We start from the raw sequence: 23,913 nt of genomic DNA on the forward strand, positions 1-23,913 counted from the left end.
AAGTTATATTCTGAATATAATTTGACTGTACACGAACATCTGCAAAGCCTTATCAAGCTTAAAATCGAAATGTCAATACCTGGATATATTATTGATAGAAACGAAGGAATATATAATATTTATGATAAACTTTGCAACTAACTTGAATGAATAACGCAAATTTAAGCTCCAAGTTTGTGACTTAAACTAAGCCGACTTAAGCCTCTTAGCGGAACAGTGGGTAGGGTAATGTAATGTGCTAACTTATTCTCTTGATGATATACTTAAAAGCGTCTAATCCGATTTGGGGTTTTACTTAAAGAACTTTAACATATTAGTCAACAAGATTTTTTCAGTGAATCAGCTTTCAACCGACTCTCCGCAATATAACTTTTAGTTTATCATTTTTAGTCTTTGTGTAGATAAGTGACCTCATTGTTAAACGATTTAAAGACATGTGCATGGGAAGTTAAATGCGAAAAGTAAATAGATACTCATAAAGAAAACATACCTTAAATATTCATCAGTGAGTACAAGTTTCACACAATGTGATTATAGATATTCCAAAATTCTGAATTTTGCGAAGAACAGATATTTAATTTAATCAACTCATGGCCGCGATTTTTACCGCAACTTGATTCCAATTACCACAATATCTCGTGCACAAATGGCAACTGCAATGAAGCCACATATAAACACACTTCACACAATGTGGTATTCAATAATTTCAAGTTTTGCGCAAAAAAGAAGAAATAAACTCATAGCCACTATTTCTATCCACAATCTATTCCGACTTCTGGCTCACAATTTCTCGTGCATAATTAGCAACTACACTGAAGCCACATACATCACTGTGGCACGAAAATAGCACGGTGCAGACTCCGTCTTTACAGCAACCACTTATTTAAAGACGTGCAAAATGAGACATGAGTCCTGCGTAATTATTCAGACCAACACTTGAAGCAAATAACAACCTTTGGTGAAATTATCCCAACATGAGCCCCATGCATTTCCGCTGCATGTGTAATTTGTTTTTTCATTGCATTACAATTAATTGAAAAACAGCGTCTCTGCAACATTGGAAATTAAATCCTTTAGGTGAACGCAAATCCGGCCTTCGTATCCAAAAACCCTGGTTAAATACGGTGTCAAATCCACGTACTAATTTCACATCTAAACTAAAGACACAAAACCGACTCAGAATACAAAATTCAATCAATACCGAGGACAATACAAATGAATAGAGTTTTGACGCTGGTTAAGCATGTTAACCGAAGCGTTCCGCAGGAAACAGACAGATGCTGCGGATGACCTCGAAGTTCATCGCAGGACAAAGTTCGGACCAACAAAAGAACAGTCAATTAGATGACCCCCTTAAACCAATTTGCGACGCAGGGTCCCCATTTAGTGTTTCTGGTCTGTTTACGAATGCAAATTAAAGAGTTGTCCATTGAAATAGACCGGTCACTTGAGACGGGGAGAATACTTTTTGAGAAAGGAAAGATTTCATTTCAAGTTCGGTTTCTTCTATAATACTGTCTGAAATAATCCTATCGTCAGTGTCTCAAATTGTTACTTGTTCACACTCAATGGACCGATTGTTCAGAACTTTGTTAATGTTAACAAAATTGTTAATCGTCACTGATCTGGAGATTTAAAGCTGCACTCTCACAGATTAAAGGTTTTGACAACTGTTTTATTTTCTATCTTGGGACGAGCCATTTTTTGCCAAATCCATGGAAACCAGTTATATAAGACTGATGACAATAAAAATAGATCGCAGATTTTTATATTTAAGTTCAAAAATTGATGTTTTATGCAATTTCCTTAAACCGTTAGTAACGGTTTAAGCCATAAAACATTAATTTTGGAACGGAAATACAAAAGTCTGCGATCTGATTTTTTGTCAGCAATCTTATATCATTGCTTTGTAGATATTAAAAATTTGCCCTTTCCAAGACAAAAAATATATAAGTTGTAAAAACGGTATATCTGTGAGAGTGCAGCTTTAATAATTATGATCTGCAGTATTTCTGACACAATTGTTACTTGTTAACTTTTAAATATTTGAGTACATCATCAGCTTTTGTGCGTTTAAAAGTTAACAAAGGTGTTGTTAACAAAGTTGTTAACTTTAATGACACATTTCTGGGTACAAGGAAGGACAATGAAGTTTTCTGTTCGATGCTTAGCGAAACAAAAGAAGCTCATGGTAAAATCACTCGCCTAAACAATGCTTAAGAAAATATCGAATGCTTAAGGCATACGAGGGACACACATTTAAGTGAAAAGTCCAAGAGTAGAACCAACTAGTTCATAGTTCTCTGATGGGACGAAGGAATAAACACAGTGGCAGCACTCAAATAACTATTCAAACATTAAAAGAGTGCATATAAAAGACTTAGTACAGCATTTGTGAATTAAGGAACCCAAGTTCCCATTTAAGCCAACATGTATAGGGTCGCCTTGGTCGGTGTTCAACTATTGTGAATTTAAAGACATAGAGCCCAAATATGTCGGTTCTCCAGACTAGACGCTCAACTTGTATACGGTCGGTTTTCTACTTTTGTCAATTTAAGGACGTAAGAGTCCACATATGTCGATTCTCCAGACTAGACGCTCAACTTGTATAAGGTCTGTTTTCTACTTTTGTCAATTTAATGACATTGAGTCCACATCAGTCGCTTCTCCAGACTACAGGCATTCAGTGGGCGTGTCTTCCTTCAAATAACTATACTGCCCCATCATTCTCCTCCATTATTTACACCCTGGCCGTGTGATCTTTATCTACGTTCACACATAAAGCCCACTATTGCCATCTTATCCCGTAAAGGGTTACAATTTAGATATGATCGGAGATATTATTCTGGGACCAATTCAACGCTTGTTAATGTATTCGTTTTTATTGAATCAGTTTAATGTTAGTTGGTACGGGCTGTTGAGTCCGTATCACGCTGTGCTATCTTAGGACATTCGAGTTTTAAATTGATACAATCTCCACAAACAATTCAACGACCCGAAGACTTTTAAGTTTAAACTAAGACTTCATAGGTTTTGTGAAAACACAAGGGGTAGAACGATAAACAAAACCAATGTTTCGATGTCTTTATGCAAGGGGAGAAACCATAGCAGGCTCGAAGGTGTTCTTTATTCACTGCGATATACATTTAGGCAAAATATACCTACACTTCTGTGCCCCGTTTCAATATCATTTCTTAGTTGTAATGCACTAGTCAATTGTAACCACGCCCCCAGGTTCGGGGCTATACCGGGGATAGCCTGGGAAATGGGCCGTGTTTTACCTTTCAGTTGGCCCCGCAATGCCGGGTGAATGCGGTGGTTTTGTCTTCGCTTAAATATAGCGGAGAATGGGCCTTACCTAGGGTCTCTGGGGTGCTGGGGCATTACCACCTGTTCGTCCCCGAAGGGCGGGGATTTTTCGCCGGGGTTGGCTGGACCGAAAGTCAAAGTCCCCGCTATTTCCCGGACCTGGGGGCCGTGGTTACAATTGACCGGTGCATAACCGCTACACTGCTTGCGAGTACTCGGGTTCAACCGTAATATTACTGGCAGAATCTATGCGATAAATGTCCTTACAATATTTTTTATTGAAACGCAGCTTACGCCAAAACCGGAGTTCCGGCTAGAAAGTAGCCATATTAAGCCTTAAGTAGTTTATGAAAACGGGGCCCTGTATCCTACAATGTGTACGACGGTCATTCGTGAAAAACAACAACAAGAGAGTACCCTAGGAACATGAAAGCAGCCTTAAACACAAGAATATCCTAAAACACGAGAGCACCCTAAAGTAAGAGAGTTCAATACATTGCGAGAGTACCCTTTACATGAGAGTACCCTAAATATGAGGGTACCCTAAAGTACGGGAATATCCCAAAGTACGAGAGTACCCTAAAATACGAGAGTACCCTAAACATTAGAGTCCCCTTAAGTACCAGAATACCATTAAAACACGAGAATATCCTAAAAATGAGAGTACTCTAAAACATGAGAGTACCCGAAAATACGAAAGTACCCTAAACACGAGAGTACCATATAACACGGGAGTACCCGAATAACATGAGATTACCCTAAAAAGACTACCCAAAGGCATGTTATGGTTTAACACAACCATGTAAATTTAAAACACAACCTGCAGCAGTGTGAGGAACAAGGAAATTGTAGGGCGGACAGAAATAGGTGATAAGTGATATTCTATCAAGAAGCAGATATATAACCATTAACAAAACAATCAAATTGATTAATGGCCAATCTTAAAACTGTAATGTGTACACATACTTGCATTTCAGCCCTAAATCACTCATCTATCCTCAAATAATGGAGGAAAAAGGTACAATATGGATGCATTATCTTGTCGCATCATAGGGAAATATATGACGTGACGGTTCAACATTATGGTGTCAAATCAAAGTATATGTACATAAAAAGACTGAATACCATCATGCCTTTAACAATCATAAATTTAAATACATTCTTTTGTCTTTTCGAGAAAGAGAGAACAACATCAAACAATAACTGCGTGACTTGAGGCCTTTAAAATCAGTTCCAGTGATTATATGACACCATCTCTGAGACAGTGAAGGTTTTCACACCGTCGTTACCATGGCAATTCGATCTTAAACTCTTTCATGATGTTGAACATGGTAATACTAATCAAGCATTCACAAGAAAATGCAAGGAGATACATGATTAACCGCTTGCTTACCTTAATCGATACGCTGAAGCAGGTGTATCTTTCCCTCTTGGAATTTCTCTGCTAATATTCCTTCTCAGACATGTTATTGCTTCGCTTGTTTTCCAGATGGAATTATGTACTTCTGTTTTTTGACACACCAAGTATGGTACTTTTTGATAGATGTACGTATATCATGGTTTAATAACACGATATTTTTGGCAAGTCCATATGAAATTTTCAGAATCGAAATAAAAGTATTTTCAGAGCGCTAGTCCCTTTTCACCGAAGTATTCCGAAGGTGTTGCCAGCTACATCGGTAATGTTCGGCTCCGTCCGTGAATGCCGGGAATGGCCGAGGCGATTCGACAGTGAACCGACTCACCCCGACGATATATGGCGAACAAAGGTTTCCCGTGCGGGTTTCTGAAAGGATACAATTTATTGAAATAAGATATGATAACAACCAGTTTACAGTGTATTCAATCTATCTGCAGCCCGGGATGGCTATAAATTAAAATCAACTAGCTTAACAGCCACGTTTCAAATGTCAAACTGTAAAACCCTATTTACTAAGATGTTTTTTCTTAGCTACATTAAAGCTGCACTCTCACAGATTTACCGTTTTGACAACTTATTTTTTTTGTCTTGGATTGAGCTAATTTTTGCGTAAATATCTGCAAACCATTGATATTAGACTGTTGACAAAAGATCAGATCGCAGATCTTTATATTTCCGTTTGAAAATTAATGTTTATGGCAAGAAAAATGCATAAAACTTCAATTTTTGAACTTAAATATGAAAACCTGCAATCTGATTTTTGTCAGCAGTCTTATATAACTGGTTTCCATGCATTTTCGCAAACATTGGCTCGTTCCAAGACAACTTTTTTGTCAAAACGTTCAATCTGTGAGAGTGCAGCTTTAAGAAATGCCTTTCTTTTTTAAACTTTTGTTTTTCGGTTCTTTCTTTTTGTTTCATCAAATTTATGTTGTACTATCGATTAAAATAACTGCATTTTGCAATTAACTAAATGCGATTTACCATGATGGCACAGAAGTGATATGTGTGACTTTTTTCACGCGGCCAAATTGTACTATCTCGTTCCCACGACTAATTTATCTTAAAGCATGGCCACGATAATCTACGTCGTGGCAACGAAATCGAGATACAAACAAATTGTGCACATGTCACGTGTTATCCACCCTACGAATACGATTGGCAGTGAAAGTGTTCCCCGTACTCTTATTAGGGTATGTAAAACAGTCGAACCCCGTTTGCTCGAGCTCGATTGGCTCGAATCCTCGTTTGCTCGAACATGATGTAATGGCCCGATTTATTTACACTGAATGTAAGCATTCCCGTTTGGCTCTAATTTTCCGAGGCTCGATGTATTTTCGACGGCCCCTGGGAGTTCGAGCCAGCGGGGTTCGCCTGTATGTTGTTTTTACTGAGCACTGAGCACTATTGTAAGATTGCTCTTTATATACAGTCGAAACTCGTTATGTTGAACTCTGCCATCTCGAAGTTTCGCTTTTGTCGAACTTATTTCGAATATTTCGGGTGTAGCTAGATATGTTTTGTATTATGGTTATATCGAATGTTCGTTATCCCGAGGTCCTTACGACTACATCCTTGGGAGTTTTGACTGAAATACTGCAATACACCACTCTACAAGGAATGTTTCAAAATCAGAAAGATACTATTAGAAGCAATTTTATCTCCGATGCATACACTACTTAAGACACCTTGCATTTACACAAAGAAGGAATGGCGCCATGTTGGGTTATAGACGACATTATTGCTGAAAAACATCATTGTTAGACGACAAAACTGGTGTGTGCGTCTTTCGGTGAATATCATGCATACATTGTGCCACTACTGAAAATACAATTGGTGCTGCGTGCCATCGTATAGCAGGAATGGATATAATAATCTCTATAAACACAGCGTCCTGAGAAATATTTCGGTCATACGAGCCATTGTTTGATGTATCCCGTCGAGAGTTAAAGCACCCTCATTTGCATAAATGTAATAAGTATCATGTTTAAGCGTATTCGAGTTTGTAAATGGACCTCACAAACAGTTAAGTATTTTGTGAAATTCAATTTAGTTTTTTTCACAATGAATAAATGGCTTCTGTCAATTTTGAGATAATATAAATCATTGAGATGATCACTCTCTTTGGCCTTTAGTGTTCTAACTTACCATAATATGTACTGTCATACTAATCATACGAACTATACGTTCGTGCTTCGACTTTGCTGCCCCATTATAAGGTATTATTAAAAATATGACTCGGATTATAAAAGCTTATACTGACAACATATTTGTCATAGGCATGCGTAGTATCCTCATTTGTCGCAGTGGTCGTACATGTCGTAAAGTATATCAGATGTCGTAAAAACGGGTTGTTTATGTCACACCTATACAAAATGTCGCACAGTTTACATCAAATGTCGTAAACAAGTATTTTGTTTTAAAACATTTATATGACATTTGACATGGGTTAAGAGACTTTTGGTGTAAATTTCTCTTGTATGATACGTTTTACGGATATTAATATTCGCTGCAACACATACGACCACTGCGACATGTCGGTATGCTTCAGAATGATTGTTAAAATTGAAAACCTGCAGACATAAATATCCCTAGCGGATTCGAGGGGGGGGGGGGCAGGCCCCTTAAAATAGTTTCCTTTAGATTTTAATAACGGAGAACAAAGTAAAAATGCTCAAAATGCACTATTTCGGACTTAAAATATCCTCATCCCCCCCCCCCCCCCCCCGATACGTCTTAACCATATACATTTCGATTCTTGTGGAAGTGCGCATGTCAAAAGGTTGCACATAACCTCAAATCCTTGATTTGCCCATGAATATGTCCACAGAAGCGAACCACTAGAACGCAGAGTTAATAACTGATTTTCGTTCTTGGTATCCAAATTCACCACCACTGAAGCAGAGAACCAACAAACCTTCGCAATAAATATCACCCAGCAGTTAAAACAATTTTGTAGATAAACATGCACTCAATTTACTAACCACTCCACCTGCAAGTAAGGCCAATATAACCATGGTAGTTAGGTTCACTTACTTGTAAAGAAAATTACTCATTATTTACAAATTGTATATCAAGGCGAGGAATGACGTGACTTCAAAGAGGTTCTCACATGGGTCACCGATGTAAACAAACATGTAAGTGACGGTTAGCGCAGTGGTTAGCGCACTCGCTTCTCACCACGGCGACCCGGGTTCGATTCCTGGCCTGGGCGCATGTGAGTTTGGTAAGTGGTCGCCAAGCCGGACAAGTGGGTTTTCTCCGGGTTCTCCGGTTTCCCCCACAACACAAGACCACACACTCGCGTAACATCGTGCCAACGAGAGTGACTTAGTATAAGCTATCATAGCTTCCTTCACAATCGTTGTAAAATGTATAATGGTTAAAGTAAGTAAGTGACGTTAGTTTCTTTTTTTGACAGAAAAAAAATATGTAAATTTGTCATAGCCTACAGAAGAATAAATAAACTCACACAAATTTCTTCTTCAGTCGCTTCTCTGAGAAATATAAACATAACCCTCGATCGCTCGTAATCGGAACACCTCGGCCATCTCCGCCAGACGAGTTGTTTCCGAAGGGAGAAGGCCGAGGTGCTTGACATTTGGAACATGCAAAAATGCCATGAACAAAACAATAATTTAATTCCTATGCCCTATAATATACGATGATGAAGGGTAATACATGAAACCTGCACTCGGGGTAATAAACTTCGTCCAAACTGACAATATATCACCGTGCCAACCCGAGTTTAACAAAATATACCTGGTGATCAGATTTCAATAACATGCATTTAGATTCATTGTCGGATAATTTAACCTGTAAAACACGGGGCATTAAGTTTCAATATAATATAAACGCATGTGTGATTTATGCAGGAATTTGAATTAAATTTTTCTACATCAAAGTTGAATTATTCTATGCAGACTGCACAGTATAGAATTAATGCAAAACTGGCGTATCTCATAACATATGTTTGGCTAGTTACGATGGTATTGCATTGAACCCCAAGAAACGTTAGATGTAACCAGTTTTTCGCGACCTTAGGATCTTTGAATTTATGGCGTTTAATTGTAATAAAATAATGCGACAAGTTCTTTAGTGCACATTTGCATTTTAATGAAAGGCAAACAAACTTAGCTAATAGGAATTTGATCCTTGCGTTACAAATATACACTTTTTCTACTGACAGGCACTTTACGGCCGTGATATATTGCGGTTTGATCTGAATTTAATTGCGATAAAAAACGAGCATTCACCGTTGATATGTAAATTTCGTTCATTCATTCATTTGAACGCATATTTTAAAACACATGAAAAAAGATTAAACAAATGACAATTTACTACTTTTTTTAAAGGTTTACTATGTAAAGCGTCTTTCATACATTCGGAACACCTCGGCCATTTTTCATTGAAAACAACCTCGAATGTTTGCCGGTACATCAGTAGAAGTAGTTCGTAGAAATTAAATGATAGTATTTTTTAAATTTTAGTGTGTTAACGTGTATTTTGTAATACTAAGTTTAAATTGGTTACCAGTGAAGTATTACATAAATGCATAAATAAATGGATTTGCAAGAGTAAAGTCCTTAGGTTTGACAGTTATATTAAAATCACAACGCGATCTCTTTTCAGCGTAGTTAAATGTAAATAATTATGAAATGGTAAACCGTCCATATGCAATCGAGGAAAATGGCCGATTGTCTTCCATCGTTATAATTGCAAAATGCTCTTAAAGCTACTGGAAACCAGATGGGCCCAAAAGCGGCAAATACAGTATTTCCTCAAAGGAAGACTAGAATTGTCAAATCAAGCGACCGATTTTAGACCGATAATTCGTCATTTACATGATTTAAAGAATATTTCGTCGCTATCTGAGCTATGTTTATCCGTATTAAAATAGCGCATCATGGTTTCCCTGTTAATAGTGTGTATATTTAGCACGTGAATATCACGTAATTAGTACTGATAAATATACTGACGCAATTTTTAAATTGACTGGGATTTTACATGATAAAACCCAGTAAATTTCGAATTGGAAAAATGCACAAAATCTGCAAAATATATATGTAAACGATATAATATAACAGTAATACAAAATGAATACGTTGTTTACAACGATATCAATTGTATGTGCGTTTTTGACCATTTCTTTTCTTTCAGTTTTATCATCTGGTGCCTAGTCCCTTTAAATCCCCTCTCCACTCTCCCAACATAACTTCCTAACATCACAAATTTCAAAAAAAATGTTGCAATAAATTCCGTTTGAAAAGCATTTTAATAACAGCACTTTAATTCGAAGCGGATATAATGAAGAGTTCCAGAAATTATATTTTAATACTAGGGGGATTATCTTAAAAGAAAGAGAATTCACATTTATTCCCATGTATCCCAGATGAATAAACTCACCAGCCATTAACTCACAAATAATTATACGAAAATGACGTTACCATGGGAACGGTTTTGATAAGCAGAGAGAAAATACTAGCGAAGATGCATGACTGCGCTATAAGGGAAAATATTAAGCTCTAAGTAAATTAGTCGATCAATAGCCGTGAAATTACCCCTTAATGGCCTCTTATTGAAGAAACGAGTTCTAGTTAGGGTTATTATATTAAAGACAGTTTTAATTTAATGATGTTCATGCCTCATTAGAAGCAGTTCAGATCGTTTCCAAAATTATTATAAAATATAATAGATTACTTTTTTGGGGAGATAAAAACCAATTAAATGAACTAAAAACTTCAGGCGGCGCCGCCCTCAACAATGCGACAGACAAACGTGTATGAGTTTTAAAACGATCTGTCATTAAACAGACATTTTCTCGGTACAAACCACTAATCAATTTGTGGGTTGATGCATCTTCAGGCTTATTACGCGTTTGAAAAATCTAAAATGGTCACATAAATGACATTAAAATAAACATTGACTTTACCATGTTACCACAATAATTATATTGATATAACTCTCACTATTCATTTCTGAAGTCATATTGATTTGAACTTACTGAAGAGTGAAAGCATGAAAGTTCTATTTGCTTGTTAAAGGGCCTATACACCTGAAACTAGTCTGGATAATACAGTTTAAAGTTACTAGCCACTAGATGGTCCAAAAATCGACAAAACAAGCCTAGCATTATCAAAACGAGCTTGTAGGACCCCGATAATATATCAGTTTACATGATTAAAATAAAATATTGTCTCTGTCTTTGCTGAGTTTACCCGTTTAAAAATAGCGCATAATGGTTTCCAAGTTAAAATTTATTTGGATTTACGCGGAAGACAAACCCAGTCAATTTCGATTGGAAAAAAATACGCAAAAAATGAGAAAGATTCATGTGTCGTAAGCAATGTGATACACCGGTAAGTAAAAATCAATGCGTTGTACACAATTTTATCAATAAGGTGTAAGTGTTTGACAATTTCTTTTTTTTTCTTGCAATGATATAATCTAGTGTCTAGTCCATTTAATGGAATTACACTTAGAACCTTTTCGCTTTTAAACCCCGTTACAGAACAACAATGATATAATCTAGTGTCTAGTCCCTTTAATGGAATTACACTTAGAACCTTTTCGCTTTTAAACCCCGTTATAGAACAACAATGATATAATCTAGTGTCCAGTCCCTTTAATTTAATTTCACTTAGAACCTTTTCGCTTTTAAACCCCGTTATAGAAAAACAATGATATAATCTAGTGTCCAGTCCCTTTAATGGAATTACACTTAGAACCTTTTCGCTTTTACTCCTCGTTTAATATGGTCAAACAAAGACTGTCGCTTCTCATAAAACATATTCCCCGAATTACTAATACCTCACCACTATGATAAAGTATTTACCTTGATAAAACGGTTGTAATTATACCACTCGCGTATTTTCCAGAACAACATAAGATTAACTTGTGTTTCTTAGGTCACAGAGTACGCGGCAAACTCACTTTAAAAGTTGATTGGGTACAGCTTTCTAAAATCTCAGAATACAATTTACATCTTTTCCAGAAAAAAATCATTTCTCAGCGCCAGTTAAAGTAAAAATGCCTTGATTTTCTGGATGGCAATTATTCAAATTCAGCCTCTTTATCTCCATAAAAACAATGACCTCGTGTGCATGTGTATACGTAAAAACAAGGCTTAGAATACAGCCTAAATGTTTCAGCCAATTTAAGATGCACTATTACTCCCAAATACACATTTAATACAATTGTTTTCATACACCAAAAAGGATGAACAAATGTCGTAAACAATGATGCTTATGAAGGATAGAGTTAAATTTAAAAGAAATGAGTAGATAACCCGGCATTTCTTCCTTATGAGACCTTAGTAAATCGCAGTAAAAATAGTTTAGCATTCACCAATCATTTAATCTTTTTGCGTTTTCAGCTATTAAATACACGGTTATAATATTGTTATTAGTAATAAATATTTTCCATGAATGCATTATTAAGTAAGTAGTTGAGGGTGTATCATTCAAAATGTATGTTTTTCACATATGTACGTATTGCTTTTGAATAAGAGTGTTACTTTAAATAGCAGACACGCAAACATAAGGTACTAGGAATAATAATTAAGATTTCAACTTTTGAGAGTGTCTGAATGCCCGCCAACTGCCTCTCATCCGAGACACACACCCTGTGTTTTAGTTTTGACAATGCTTCATCCAATCAGGTTGTATTCTAAGTCAGTTAGATGACCTGAAGTAAGATCTTAATGACTAAGAAAAGCTCGTTCGCTACGCTCTCTCCGCCAATTCTTAATCATTAAGATTTTACTTTATGTCATCCAACTATTATCAAAATAACTCAAATTCAAATTAGCTAGAACACGTTTAAATGTTTTCTTAAAGTGACACTCTTATTTAAAATCAGTACATACACATGTATAACACACATTCATTTTGAGTGATAAACCTTTAACTACTTACTAGATAATGCATTTATGGAAAAGTACTTACTGATAACAAGATTGTAACAGTGTATTTAATAGCTGAAACATATAATGATTGGTGAGTGCTAAACTATTTAAAGGGATCAACTATAGTTTCACAAGGTAGTTTTTCTGCACCTTTCTTACAAGTTAAATAAACACAGTACCCTCATCAGAACCACTGTTTTCGATATTTATTTAACATTTTGGGTAAATTAAAACAATTGTATTAATTGTGGTACGTCCTATTTGGGAGTAAGAGTGCATCTTTAAGACGCCAACAACTGTATGATGTTTGGTTAGCGCTCTCGACTTGCTTTAAAGGGCACAAGACCACCCTCCTTGTCATAACTTATTTCAAAATCGTTGTAAAGTAAATAAATTATAAACTTAACAACGGTCGAATTCAGCAAAACGAAGATAAATATAGAATCCATAACATTCATTTTCCTGCAAAATTAATGAAAATGATATGTGGCTTCAAGCGCAGAAATTCCAAACCCTCCAACTGTATCAGAGAAAACAACGACATTGAAATTGATAATTCAATATTTCATCGAACTGAAATCTGCTCAATATCACAGAAAAAGAAAACAACAACACAAGATACTTACCATGTCCAAGGTATGTGGCTTCAATCACAGAAATTCCAAACCCACCAACTGTATCAGAGAGAACAGTGACATTGATTATACACAACTAACATTCGAACCGCCAGCCTCGAACAATGCACACCAAACCGTACACAAGTTAACATGAAACATCATTAATCCTGGTAGGCCGGTTTCCAATTATTAGTAAAACTGACAAGAGTTATTGATCAAATATAGACAAACTCTGCTGCCGTGAATCATGCGACTGTCAGGGAAAGCCATATTCCAGAATTTCTGAGAGAAAAATGACGTCCATGGCACTGCTAGCTCAGGGATATTGGCATTTTCTGCAGACAGCAACATACGGCGTTGTATTTTTTTTGAAGAAAAAACTGCTTCCATATATCTGAAAGTTTCTGTCATATTCAATAGTTTCTGAGAAAAAGATGACGTCCCTGGAACTGCTTGTTTCGATACATTGGCGTTTTTTGGTGCAAAATAGGAAAGGTCTAACCAGGGACGTCAAAACATTATGTATGATTTCACCGGCTTATTGTGATCGGCGATGCAATGGACAGCGATTTTTCACACTGATTTAGGGAGAGGGGTCACTTATAGAAGGCTTAAACTAGGCATTTAAGATCACTTAATGAATTGAAAGTATTTCAATCTGTGTCATACCTGACCACAAACTCCACGTAGTGTTACTTCGCTAACAGTACAGCATTCACTGCAACCGTGCACATCGCATGACCATAAAAACTTAAAATATATATCAAAAGATAATAATATAATATATATACTCGTATAATATATAAAGATTGCAATTTCTCTTTGCTGATTTTAAATATTGTTTTGTTTTTTAACCTCAATGCACATTGAATAATTGAAATTTGAAAAGAAGAAAACCATTAACAAAAATGATTAATATAGCTGAAATCCAGCTACGGCAGAGATACATTTCGCTTGTAAGGGGAGATCACTGCATAGGAGATTGACGTGACCAGTAAAACCATTCGGAGCTCCTCTGCCATTTTTATCGAAAACAACCTCGGATGTATGCCGGTAGATCAGTAGAAGTAGTTCGTAACTTTTTGAATTGTATCATTAATTAAATGTATAGTGTTTTAGAATTATTCATCTAAGTTTTAATTGATTGCCAGTGAAGTGTATAATTGCAAACATAATTATATTTCCCAAGAGTTAAGTCATAAAGTTTAACTGCAAAATAAAATAACTACGCGATCTAATTGCAGCGGATTTGAACGTACCACGTTTTGGGTGTTTAAACCGTCCAAATACATCCGAGGTTGTTTTCGATAAAAATGGCCGAGGAGTTCCGAATGCAGTGAAACGATACCATTGATGATAAGAAGGTTTCTAAACATTTCCAGATGCGAAGGCAGATACAGTCTGCACATACTGAAACAGTATTCGCCCATGAAATCCCCTAGGACTGTGCCTGATGAGAACTGATTCGTTTGGACATAGTTTTAATCAAATAATCCCGCATTCCGTGACACCTTCTGATGATTTCGATTTGAGTCTGATTCACATCTGGTTCACGGAAGTAATGAGGATGCTTTGACGAATTAAGCACTCACTATAGTTATGAGAGTGCTACAGCTATTCCCCGTCGCATGGAAAATCAGTAATACACATGAGAAGTTTCGAGTTTTATGGTTTTATGGTTTAAACGGGTCTTTTTCAAATGGCAAATTTTACATCAATTTATTACACCAAAGCTAGTTTTTTTTTCATCCAATAGTTGCAATAAAAACTATAAAATTATTTCATCTTTTTCAAAACAAAATGCATTTTCTGATACAGGCACTGTACATTATGCTTGTACGGGAGCTTCCAAGCGACCCCAAAATACAGACAGTTTCGGTTCCTTTTGACAAATGAAGGCCAAAGCATCTCCTTGAAACAAAACCTCCCGTGTCAGTTTTGGCTTGGTGGAAAATAACCCCCAACATCATCCTCCCACATCAATATGACAGGGTTCATAAAACATCCAAGATCATTTTAACATGGTTTTGTCAGTTGGATGTTTCTTTCCGGCTCCCCTTTTCGCATAAACCCCATGCTATTTTACCTTTTTAACAGAGCTACTTCAATTTCCAAACATTATCCCGTCATTGTCCCTATTATCCATAAATGGCTGACAGATATCCCCGGAAATGAGCAGTGACACCGAAGAACCCGGAAAATTTAGGGGTCACTAACAGAATACCAAAGAGATACTCGCAGCCAGCCGTTGTTAGACTGGTTACCGGTCGATCGTGAACATTACGAAAATGAATGACACAAAGCGGTTAACTGGATTTCGACAACGTTTGCCACAAAGCAGTTGAATGTAAACATTACGACAACGAATGTCACAACGAGGTCTACTATTCACATTACGACAACGAATGATACAAAGCGGTAAACGGTCTACCGTTTATTTTACAACTTTGAGTTACACAAAGTGGTCTGCTGTAAACGATAACATACGAACTGACACCAAGCATATAACTTTCAACACAACGCCAACGAATGATGAAAAGTGGTCTACTGTTAACTTTACGACAGCGAATAACACAAAACCGTCTACTTTTAACATAACGACAACGAATTATACAACGTTGTCTTCCGTTAACACCACGACATCAAATGACACCACTCAACAGTTTAAATATAACAAAAAATACTTCAGACATTTCCAAGAATTCTGACAAAAACGATTTATGCAAGTTGAGCGTCCATTTTACTAAAATTACATAAATCCGTTTGTTGTGAAATTATCCGTGGTAAAATTTCACTTAAGAATAATACACAATGTAGGTTCGTTCTTGAAAGCAAACTATGCTGTCAAATTCTTTTTACGTTTCTAAGCTTTCCGCGGCAAATAATTCAATCAAACACGATTGAAAACGCTCGATTTATTTTCCAAATCCCCAGACTAAACAAACTCATAGGGTCGAATGCACATGATCTAATCGAAGGATAACTTGATCGGCGGGAAAACAAGACTTGGAATGTTTAACGTTTTTAAGAAATATTATTGCAAATGGCTCTTGCGACTTTTTTCATAGTGGGTGGATATTTCTAACGTCATGACAGTGTATTTCTACCATCGTGACTGGGTATTTCTACCAACTGGGTATTTCTACCATCGTGACTGGGTATTTCTACCAACTGGGTATTTCTACCATCGTGAATGGGTATTTTTACCATCGTGACTGGGTGTTTCTACCATCGTGACTGGGTATTTCTACCATCGTGACTGGGTATTTCTACCAACTGGGTATTTTTACCATCGTGACTGGGTATTTTTTTCCATCGTGACTGAGTGTTTCTACCATCGTGACTGGGTAGTTCTACCATTGTGACTGGGTATTCCTACCGTCGTGACTGGGTATTCCTACCAACGTGACTGGGTATATCTACCGTCGTGACTGGGTATTCCTACCAACGTGACTGGGTATATCTACCGTCGTGACAGGGTATTTCTACCGTCGTGACAGGGTATTCCTACCAACGTGACTGGGTATTTCTACCATCGTGACTTGGTATTCCTACCATCGTGACTGGGTATTGCTACTATCGTGACTGGGTATTTCTACCGTCGTGACTGGTTATTTCTTCCATCGTGACTGGATATTTCTACCGTCGTGACTGGCCAGTCCTACCAACGTGACTGGGTATTTCCACCATCGTGACTGGGTATTTCTACCATCTGACTGGGTATTTCTACCATCGTGACTGGATATTTCTACCATCTGACTGGATATTTCTAATATCGTGACTGGTTATTTCTATAATCGCGGATTTTTCGGTAATTTTAATTGAAAAACTATTTGGGTACCGGTCTAAAATGATTTCATTAAAGCCGTGTAACATTAGGGATTCCTTCTAGGGATATAATGGCCGTGAAATGCCATTGCAGCGGGTTTTAGGGAGACGGGGATAAATGGCTTAAGAGGTGACAGGATCGAGGATATCAGGTTTGGTGAACGTTAATTGAGCTATCAGAAACAGAGCTGGAGGGTCTGAAAGAAAGGGGAACAAATTCACTTCATATTTTTTTTAACTTAAGGATGCTTTCTCAAGTAATGATGGATTTGATATTAAAGAGTGCTCAATATATACGAATACAGTCGAAACTCGCTATGTCGAACTCTGTAATATCGATGTTCTGGTTATGTCGAATTGTTTATCGAACGTGTTGGGTTAAAGAAGGCATGTTTTGTATTCCCTTTCTATCGAGTTTTAGTTATCTCGAAGCATTTCCCGAGGTCCAAACGACTTCGCCACAGCGAGTCTTGACTGTATATATACGGACATAGAATATTATTAAAATGTTCAACGATTAAGTAACTCAAACATAGAGGAAATAGTTGTGTCTTGGTGACTTAATGAATGTCATTCCAGTCCACCTATCTTCACCTCCGCATCCAACACACTGGCAGTAGTTATACGTAGTAAGTCCCCACCCATTCCACTCCTCTCGAAATTATTTTGCTTATATAATCGTTCATTATATAAACATAGAATACTGTAGAATGAGTGTAGTTATACCAGGTAGCCAACATATCATTGCTATACAGCCTGGACTATTATATAAACCTGTCTTTTATTATGTTAGCAATTGATGTTGTTGCATTTATATCCAGTAATCTATCGGGATCAATGTTCATGCACTTTCTGGTTCGGATATTATCAAAGCATCCATCTCCCGGCCAGGAAATGGACGTCTCGGGCGGCTGATGCCAGAAATGGAAAATCAGGCTGACATGTAATCGATGGATTTGGCCAAGGTTCGTTGGAGCTTACGAATTATCCATTAAGTCATAAAGAGTCCAAGTCAATGTTCATTACCGCAGTCTATGCACTCGGTGCTCCTCGGCTATTTTCCTTCGAAATTAGGTGGACGGTTTCCAATGTCAGAAATCTTTCACATTTAATTACGCTGCAAGTTGATCGCGTAGTAATTTCAATTCAGCAGTTAGGATTTAAGGACTGAACTCTATGGATTCTTAATGATTTATGTAATAATACAGTTCACTGGGGAAAATCAATTTAAACAGAGTAATCAAAACTGCACTACAATTAATTAATATTATTATTATTAATTTTACGAACTACTTTAACTAAGTGCATCGGCATACATTTTAGGCTCATCGGATGGCGGAAATGACCGATGTGTTCCGAATGAACTCTTTGTTCTCGAGTCTATGGACGGGGATTTATTAATTCCCAAATGCACCAGCGCACTCGAGTAATTCCGGCAACACAATAGTTATAAGACATTCATAATCTGAATTACATCAGATACGATTCAATGATACAGTTTATTTGAGCTAATAATTTCCCATTTGCTGCCAATATATCATAAGTAAGGTTGTGGTACCTTCATGCATACAGCCCACCATAATTATCTATTAAATAGTTGTCAGTTTAAAACTTTTTATATATAATGTTAAAGAAGTTCTGAACTTGCAACAATGGAATAAGTAACTTAACACGATCAATGCGCCCAGCGTCTTAAAACGTTAGTTGCAACGAGGACATATGTAAAAACAGATGTATGATTCATCAGCCAAATATTGTTCTGAGGCGACATATACACCAGATCTGACCAACTGTTACACCATTACCAACTATTGCAAAACTCCGCCTTGTTCACATTCCAAGATAACAACTATTTAAAACAGCTAATAACCACTAACCAGGGGCGGTTCCAGTTTTTGACGTTAGAGGGGTCGTAACTTTTTGTAATGCGCCCGTACATAAGAATCGAAAGTTAATCGGTTAAAGTGTTTACGGGGGCTGGGGTTGGGGTTGGTCCCTCCTGAAATTTTTAACAACTTTTAGTCCGAACTCAACTGGTTCATTTTGAGCGTATTTGATTGTTTTATTTCTCCTATATTGAAATTAAAAAGTAAACTTGTACGAATTTAGGGGTGGAGGGGGGCAAGCGCCGTGCGCGCCTCTCTGGATACGCTTGTGTTAACCAACTGTTACATTGATTACAAAACTTCTCCTTTCACCTTCAACACATGCCTTCGAATAAAAAAGAGGCCATGTGTCTATGCAATAATGATAATTATACCAAAGAAAAGAGAAATAAAAACACAGAAGAAAGGCAAGCACTTGAACCACAAATATTTTCAATCGGTATGATATCTTCATGAGCATTTCTAGAACTTCCTTGAACAAATTACGTAGTAACAAAACACAGAACCGGAACAAATGTACAGTTACTTAAGCAAAAATAAACAAAAACTTCATGTATTCCTTAAATTCATACGAAAAAGGGTATGATAAGAATACTTCTCAACCTTTACATCTAGTGCGAGCAAACTAGGAATTCGAGCCAAGCGAGTTCGAGCCAATGGGGTTCGACTGTTAGTTAATCTTACGGTCATCACTCTATTGGTCAGTTATTACTTACAAGTAATCCGATTAGCTACATCGTTCTTAGATCCATTTTAGACTTATATTGAATACAAGCCAAAACATAAATAGTGCCTGTAAGAACAGTTTCATATTTCAAATATCTGTGGTTAGAGTTCCACAATAAAACACTAATTAAGTGGCCAGGTGAGAGAGTGGTTCACCTGTTGAGTTCATTTACGCGTTAATTACCCACAGACAGGTAATAGATACATCCCTTAACAACCTTACACCACTCGAAGTACTCGTCTGAAGATGTGATTTAAATGATTTACACACGTTTTCAATGTCTGAGACTCATTCCTGTTTAATGTTCATGTACCCTCAAATTATGTTTTTTTAAATCAATTTCTCCCCACACAGCGATACATGCAATAATGTGTTCATCAGGAAAATGGATTTAAATGATTTACACACGTTTTCCGTGTCTGAGACTTATTCCTGTTTAATGTTCATATACATTCAAATGATTTGTTTGTTTTTACATAATTTCTCACCACACAGCGATACATGCATTAACACTCCTACACACAGGGTACAGAAGGTAGAACATTCAGCTCTCTATATGCTTATCAAATATTGTTCATCATGAGCCAATTTCTGACCACTGCGCGCAAGAGTGTTAATGTGTTCATCTGGAAAATGGATTTAAATTATTTACACACGTTTTCAATGTCTGAGACTTATTCCTGTTTAATGTTCATGTACATTCAAATGTTTTTTTTTTGTTTTTAAATAATTTCTCCCCACACAGCGATACATTTATCTATGTGTTCATCAGGTGAAGGGATTTTAATATTTTACACACGTTTTCCGTGTCTGAGACGTATTCTCATGTAAAGTTCATGATTATTGAAATGATTCTTTAGTTTGACATTATTTCTCCATAAACAGCGGTAAACCACTACGGCGATGTACTCAACATAAAACATTTAATAGTTGTTTTTAAATGCATGTATCTGCATCAGTGTTCCGTTCTCAGACTTATTTCGTCCTTTAAAACCCAGACAGGCTTATACACATGTAGAATTAGAAGTCCGATAAGCCCTTTTGGCTTTCAATGGACGATTTCCATGTACAGTATATCATCATATTCTTCACATAAACTCGTATAACTAATACAACGAATATATGTTTCTGCTGCTGATAACTTCTGGCAGTATGTTGAAGGTGGCTTACTCTTTGTTTCACAAAACGATATATCGTCCATTTTAAGCCAGACGGGCTTATCTGCCTTTTTATTTTATTATGTTAATTATCCCGTCTGGCTGTCAAAGAACGATTAATAAGTTGTAAGTCATGTGTTATATATATATATATTTAAATATATACCATGTGAGCATTAATACTAGGAAACATTCAACTCTAAGAACATAGAATCAATGAAGGAGAAAACAGGAATACATTTTATACCCTTAACCGTGTTATGTTACAATACATCCTTAAGAGTCATATTAATTTCTTCTGCAGATTCAATTCAACAAATATAATAAATGTGTTTAAAAACGAATAAATACAATTATTTTTCCAGGTCGTAACAGAAAACGAAATCCTAAACACTAACTGACCTAATATTCATTTTCCTCCGACCCAAGTGGTCATTTTCCTTACAGAACAATTCGACGAAATATAATATCAATATGCTAATATACAACTAAATACTTACAATAATCTATGTCCTATTGTTCCAAGTCGTAACCGAACACGAAATCCAAAACACAGATATGCATTAACATATGACCCGAGCTGTCACTTTTTCCTATAGAAGAATTCAACGAAATATAATAATTATCAATATGCTTAAATACGAATAAAACTCGCAAGATCTTAGTATTTTTCAGAATACGTTCAGAATCTTAAACACTGTAAACTAACATACACACTCCCTAACATCTGACCTGAACTGACATGCATTCATTGCTAGCCCAGTGAGTATACAAGTCGGCCTCTTCCCCCATCAAATAGACTGTACTAATGAATATTGATGGCAAACATATCAGCCCAGCCGACCGTGAGCGCCTCTGTCGGGTTACACGTAGGAGGCGGATCCAGGATAAGACGTTAATGGGGCGCAGATATTTTGGCGCAACTTTGGACGTTAGACCCCAATGGCATGATAATTAGGACCCTCAAGATTTTAAAAACAGGAGGGGGGGGGGGCAGGGCCCGTCGCTTGGGGAAGCGCAATGTAGCGCATGCCGTCTACGAAAAAATAGGAAAGAAAGGCACTGGCTATCACGATAGCCAACAATAAAAGTTTACAACACTATCTAAAAGATGCAATCTCTATTCGAATATTCGATAAAAAAACACAACAACATTGACATGGGAAGGTGACTTGGACAAACAAATTAGGCAAAACAATACGGGGAGGGGAGCACCGACTAACCGCCCCCGCCCCGTACTTGCTCCGCTAGTACGTACTGATACAATGGAATAATGTTATAACGTCCTATTCAGTGATAAAGGCGCACAAAATAGGTTGATGCAAAAACGAAATATTTTATTTTGAATGTACGTTCATGTTTTAACTCACTTGACATGAATATTCGAAACAATAAAAAAACATGTGTGTTTAGGCCCCTTTGTCTATGAAGTCTCCAGTTTTGAAATGCATAACAAACGCGATACAGCAGCGTGATTGGTGGATTGACATTATCACTTGGTTTTACATATGTTTTAATTAAGGTTTAATTATCCATCATCTTGTGGGCGATTGCCGTTATCAACTCTGATATAGGGACATGCATTGCACGCCAAGGACTAAAATATCTCCTTAATGTAATAGAATGCATCTGTTGCATGCTGTATCTTGATGCTGGGAATTTCATTTCAGATTAATTATCGCACATTGCACACTGCAGGAGGGCAATAGGAGACATTATGCATTTGGCAAGCTTAAAATACCGTCTTGTTGCAGAACACTGGGGCCTATTTCATTAAAGGATAGTATACGTAACTTTACAAATCTTAAAGATGCACACTTACACATTAACCGTTTTGACAACTTTTTGTCTTGGAATGAGCCTATTTTTGATATATTTGAAAACCAGTGATGTCAGATTGCTGACAAAAGATGAGATCGCAGTTTTACATATTTACTTCCGAAAATTAATGATTTATGGTTAAAAGCGTTACTATCGCTTTAAGAAAAATACATTAAACATCATGTTTTAAAACTGCTGGGCCCGTACTTTTTTCCAACTTAAGTCTTACTAACCCAGGCCAGAGATTCTAGTGAATACGGACCTGGGGTTGTATTCGACAATCAGCTTAGATTGAACTTAAATTTAAGATTAGAAACTAAGTGTTTTGATTGGCCTGTATATTTAGCTATCCAATAGGCTCAGCATGGAATCACTGAGGCATGTCTAAGGATAAGGATAAAATCAATATTGAATACTGGTCTGTTCGCCTCTCTGGGTGCATCCCTGGTTCGAATTGGCATATATGCATTTTGGCTAGTCGTCGACAAGATGCATATTTGGGTATCTTTTCACATTTCAATTACCCCCCCCCCCCCCCTCCCCACCAACCTCCATCAATTTAATGTTCAACATACTTTTTCACAAGAATTTTAAATTCCATCGAAACTATGGCAGAATTCATTAGATGCAATTGTCTAAAACGAAATTAGACGTTTGCACGATGTGCAGGCGTCAATAAAAGCAAGCCATAAATCACCAATTTACCCTGAAAGATTTTCCAGAACAATTCACACTGTGTGATACGGAGCATTATGGCTCATAAAATAATCATTGTGGCATTTATAGCGATGTGGTTTGGGGAGATTGGAGTGCTAATGGAGTTGCTCGAATTCCTTTGTGAATGTTTTGTTTTGTTCTAGGTATATTGAATTTACACAAATTAAGCGGGTAGATTCAGCGGAAATTTAAAGGCAAATATAAAAGTGATAATGATTATTATGCATAGTGTTTAGTCAGATTTTAAAAAGGACAGGGTGTCGCAGAAAAGCGACAGGGGGCTTATGGTAAACATATATGACGAAAAGATATCGCCAGATATGTAAAGTGTGTATGTATTTACAATATAATTTAATCTATGTTTTAGACAATACAAAATAAATATTTGACTGTCTTGAGCATTTAATTTCTATGAAGGCAGATTGGTACCCATGCTGGTTTTCAAAGGGGCAGAAGGGTGCTACCAAAAACGGACAGGGTTCAGCATCATTCCATATAAAACTCTTTAGCTAAAACCGTATATAC

General features: G+C 36.7%; 1 protein-coding gene across 11 annotated transcripts in view; it reads right to left on the minus strand.

Moving 5' to 3' along the window:
* Nucleotides 1-23,913, minus strand: part of LOC128221065 (uncharacterized) — a 62,621-nt gene that overhangs the window by 15,551 nt on the left and 23,157 nt on the right. For 4 of the 11 annotated variants that reach the window (XM_052929496.1, XM_052929488.1, XM_052929493.1 and 1 more), the window contains one exon: nucleotides 4,703-5,095. The gene's annotated coding sequence lies outside the window, so the exon portion shown is untranslated. Of the gene's footprint in view, nucleotides 1-490; nucleotides 642-4,702; nucleotides 5,096-7,523; nucleotides 7,634-13,261; nucleotides 13,506-21,350; nucleotides 21,540-21,582; nucleotides 21,626-23,913 lie in introns of those variants that run through there. The other 7 variants (XM_052929491.1, XM_052929495.1, XM_052929492.1 and 4 more) reach the window with 6 other exon arrangements.

The sequence above is a fragment of the Mya arenaria genome, chromosome 16, assembly GCF_026914265.1.
Source record: "Mya arenaria isolate MELC-2E11 chromosome 16, ASM2691426v1".
Taxonomy (NCBI): Eukaryota; Metazoa; Mollusca; class Bivalvia; order Myida; family Myidae; genus Mya; species Mya arenaria.